The sequence below is a fragment of the Siphateles boraxobius genome, unplaced genomic scaffold (assembly GCF_051911475.1).
Source record: "Siphateles boraxobius isolate OS27281-9 unplaced genomic scaffold, OSU_SipBor_1 9, whole genome shotgun sequence".
Taxonomy (NCBI): domain Eukaryota; kingdom Metazoa; phylum Chordata; class Actinopteri; order Cypriniformes; family Leuciscidae; genus Siphateles; species Siphateles boraxobius.
In genome coordinates, this window is record NW_027509219.1 from 17707556 (window position 1) to 17712500 (window position 4945).

A 4945-nucleotide genomic window follows, 5' to 3' on the forward strand; every position below is an offset into this window, starting at 1 on the left:
GTCCCCTCATCCACTCCCCGATCTTCGGCTTGTGGCCAGGGTGACCTGAGGGTTACGGTCTGGATCAAGGCGCCAACTATGTGTCCGCGACCCCAGCCCCCCTCTTCAATGACGGTGCCTGCTAGTGAACTGCTGATTCCCGCGAGTCTACCCTTTGGTGGCCCGCGTGTTTCAGTTGAAGCTACAGAGGAAGATGCCATGTCTGTTGCAGCATCACTAGGTGGGTTTGAGTCTTCTGGAAGTGAGGGCTCGTCACAGCTGCCACCTTCCGGTGTGCATTCGGCTGTGCCTGAGTCTGATCCAGAGATGACGGCCATGCTTTCCTGGGACGATGGGTTTTGGGTAAGGCCGCCGACCCTCGTCCACGGCAAACCCCAATACCTCTCTTCCCGGACGTGCATGATGAGATCTCGAAGTCCTAGAAGACCCCCTTGTCTTCTCGGACCGCTCGCTGATCTCATCCGCCTTCCCTCCCCTCGATGGGGCCGCTGCCCATGGGTACACTGGGGTCCCCCCGGCTGAACGCTCTGTTGCGATGCTATGTGTCCTCAGAGTGCTTCTTCTCGGCGCAATCCTAAGCACCCGCCTGTGGCTGTAGTTTTCTACGCTTGTGGCGAGATCCTATAGCGTCACGGGACTGGCAGCCGCCTCACTGCATGCCATGGTCATTCTGCTGGTCCACCTGACCCAGATGCTCATGGACCTGCACGAGGGCGGGACTGACCCAGGGCTCTTCACTGAGCACTGACCTTGCTCTCTGAGCGACGAAAGTGGCCGTACGCTCCCTGGGTCAGGTGATGCTCACCATTCTGTGGCTGAACCTGTCTGATGTGGTGGATGTCGCGCGGACCCGTCTGTCCGACATTCCCATATCCCAGGTCGGCCTCTTCGGCGGTGCGGTTGAGGGCTTGCCCAACAGCTCTCAGCCGCCCATGAGCAGACTGACGTTGATTCTGTCCCGACGGCCCCGCCGTCCGCTCAGATCCCTCGGTCTGCCCACCGCCGAAGGCGCCCTCCCTCCCGCCCTCGGACGCCACAGTCCTCTCCAGCCCCACACCCCGCTACACGCCGGGTTAAGCGGCGCTCTTGAGATGGGCTCCTCAGAGATGGGACTCAGTTCTTTCCAGGAGTTGGTAGCAGGACCACTCCTTTCCCCGGGGGAGGGCCGGGGAAGAATCCTTATTCTCCAAAGAGCTGACTCTCCCGTCTCTGAGCACAGAGAGTTCTAGGACGTCACAGAGCGCCGCCCACAAGCCGTGCTCTCCTCGTCCCCCTCTGTCCCAGAGGTGGCTGACACGGCGTGCCGTCCACGGACCGTCCACGTCCACGACCAGCCTGGTCCTCCCCTGGCCCCCTCTGCCAGGGCGCGGTTGCTAACTGTTCCCCCACATCGGGCCGCTATGCCGTCCACGTCTGGGCCAGTTCCTCCGCTTCGCTGCCCCTCCGCGGGGGACGCCTGTGGTTCGCATGATCCCGCTGGTTCAGTTCCTGGGAGCCTGGTTAGAGCTTCCCCGTCTGTCCCGCTGGGTCGCGCGGACCATCAGGCTCGGCTATGCGATTCAGTTTGCACGGTCTCCTCCCCGCTTGGGGAGTCTGCTCCACTTTTGTCGGTGGCTATGCCCCCATCATGAAAGCAGAGATTGCCACCCTGCTGGCGAAGGGTGCAATCGAGACTGTCCCTCCAGCCGAGATGAGGTCCGGCTTCTACAGCCCTTCGGGAACACGGGGTTCGCATCCTGAGTTATATCGACGACTGGCTGATCATAGCTCACTCTCGAGTTCAGGTTTGCGAACACAGGAACCTAGTGCTTCGGCACCTAGCTCGTCTGGGCCTTCGGGTCAACTGGGAGAAGAGCAAACTTTGCCCCGTGCAGAGGATCTCTTTTCCCGGTATGGACATCGACTCGGTCGCCATGTCCGCGCAGCTTACGAGCGAGCGCGCGCAGTCACTGCTGACTTGCCTGAGACTATTCGAGGGCAGGAGTGCGGTTCCACTGAAACTCTTTCAGAGGCTCCTGGGGCATATGGCATCTGCAGCCGCGGTCACGCCCCTCGGATTGCTTCATATGAGACCGCTTCAGCTTTGGCTTCACGACCGAGTCCCGAGGTGCGCATGGCAACACGGCACGCTCCGAGTACCAGTTACTCCGACCTGCCGTCAGTTCTTCACCCCGTGGTCGAACCTCAGTTTTCTCAGGGCGGGTGTCCCCCTGGAACGAGCTTCCCGAAATGTTGTCTCAACAGATGCCTCCACCACGGGCTGGGGCGCCATGTGCAATGGACATGCTGCTGCGGGCTTCTGGACAGGACCCCAGCGGCTATGGCATGTCAATTGCCTCGAGTTGTTGGCAGTACGCTTTGCCCTGCACCGCTTCCGGGCGCTGCTCAGGGGTCAACACGTACTAGTCCGATCAGACAATACCGCCACAGTAGCGTACATCAACCGTCAAGGTGGTCTATGCTCGCGCCGTATGTCACAACTCGCCCGCCACCTCCTCCTATGGAGTCAGAAGCATCTGAGGTCGCTTCGAGCCATTTTCATTCCCGGAGCGCTGAACTGTGCAGCCGACGAGCTTTCAAGGCTTCAGCCACTCCCTGGAGAATGGCGACTCCATCCCCAGTCGGTCCAGCTGATTTGGGACCAGTTCGGGGACGCACAGATAGATCTGTTTGCCTCCCACGACTCGACCCATTGCGCCCAGTTTTATTCCCTGACCGAGGGCACGCTCGGCACGGATGCTCTGACGCACAGCTGGCCACAGGGCCGCAAGTATGCGTTTCCCCCAGTGAGCCTTCTTGCGCAGACCTTGCGCAAGGTCAGGGAGGACGAGGAGCAGGTCATCCTGGTTGCCCCTTGCTGGCCCAACCGGACCAGGTTCCCCGAACTAGTACTCCTCGCGACAGCACCTCCCTGGCCGATCCCTCTGAGGAAGGACCTTCTTTCTCAGGGACGGGGCACCCTATGGCACCCTCGTCCCGATCTCTGGAACCTCCACGTGTGGCTCCTAGACGGGACGAGGCAGGTTTGAGTACCCAACAACCAGCGGTGGTGGCTACCATCACTTCCGCTAGGGCGTCGTCCACGAGACACGTCTATGCATTGAAGTGGAACCTCTTCGTCAGCTGGTGCTCTTCTCACCGAGAAGACCCCCGGAGATGCTCGATCAGCGTTGTGCTTTCCTTCCTTCAACAGGGGCTGGAGCGAAGGCTGTCTCCCTCCACCCTGAAGGTCTATGTTGTCGCTATTGCCGCACACCATGACCTCATCGAAGGTAAGTCGGTGAGGAAGCACGACCTGGTCATCAGGTTCCTGAGAGGAGCGAGGAGACTAAATCCGCCTCACCCTCCTCTCGTTCCCTCTTGGGACCTCTCAGTGGTTCTAACTGCCCTGAAGAGTGCTCCGTTTGAGCCACTGCAATCAGTCGAGCTTAAATTCCTGTCTATGAAGACAGCGCTCCTGGTTGCTCTGGCCTCCATCAAGAGGGTAGGGGACGCGCTCTCCGTGTCTATGTAGACAGGACGCAGTGTTTCAGGACCTCAGACCAGCTCTTTGTCTGTTATGGTGGGAAGCTGAAGGGAAAGGCTCTCTCCAAGCAAAGGTTGTCTCACTGGATAGTGGACGCCATTTCTTTGGCATACCAGCAGCAAGGTCGACCGTGCCCCCTTGGTGTGACTGCCCACTCCACCCGGAGTGTGGCGTCCTCTTGGGCTCTAGCGCATGGCGCCTCGCTAACAGACATCTGCAGAGCTGCAGGCTGGGCGACACCTAACACATTCGCCAGATTCTACAATCTCCGAGTGGAGCCAGTGTCCTCTCATGTACTCGCTTCAACCAGCTCGTACTGGACCCGCTCAGGTGTCTTCGCTTGCTCGCCTTTCCACTCCACGGACTGGATACGTGCGATATTCTCCTCAGGTGAGCTTCCCCGAAAGCCCTGAGTTCCTCCAGCACTCCTGACGTTGGCGCCAGTGTCTATTGCCTGTGCGTCGGCTAGGTGCCTCCCGTGTGCATGGTCCCTCCCCTGAGCGACCCCCACATGTGTATTTCCACTGTAAGCCTCTCGGAGCATGTGTCTTTCCCTTGGCAAGCCACCTTGCCACCCCTGGGGTTGAAATATTCCACCTGCGGCTGGATACCCCAGTGTTCTCCATATGTTCCTTCGGGTCATATGTGTATTCTCTAAGTCCCCCCCCCCCCTCCGGGTTGGCATTAATTGCATACTTCCCCTAGCTTGGGATATGCTTCCCAGTGTACCTTGGTATTCCTGTGTTAAATGGAGTCCTTCGTCCAGTCTCGACAGGGATCTCGATTTACGCAGGGCACTGGAAGACAGCTGAGAAGGTGGCGTGATTAGACTTGTAACCCCATTCGTCGTCATCCGACGTAACTCGGAGTGACAACGAAAGGGAACGTCTACAGTTACGTATGTAACCCTCGTTCCCTTTGTAGGGAACGGAGACGTTACGTCTGCCTGCCACTTTCCGCTGTACCGCGGGGATCGCCTGAGCTCAGTCTTGGCTCCTCAGCGAAGAAACATATCTGCTTGCTGCCGGCTTCCTCCTTTTATACCCACGAGGTGGGGCGGAGTTACGCCATGCAAATTCCGCAGACCCATGGCATTTCTTTGCCATTGGCTCGTTTTGTAATACTCGGAGTTGATAGGCTTTCTAAGCGAAACCCCATTCGTCGTCATCCGACATAACGTCTCCGTTCCCTACTCAGGGAACGAGGGTTACATACGTAACCGTAGACGTTCTATGCCGCGGGATGCTCTCGGGCTATAGGCTATATGATTTGACTGAAAACGAAAACCGTCAACAAATGCGTTTTTCCCCATCATATTTCACTCAAGATTTTTTTCTGGGTCTCAAGATTTGTGTTGCTCTGCGGAAGCCATTCATCAATACCATTAATTAATATTTTCATTATCATATCTTATCAAAT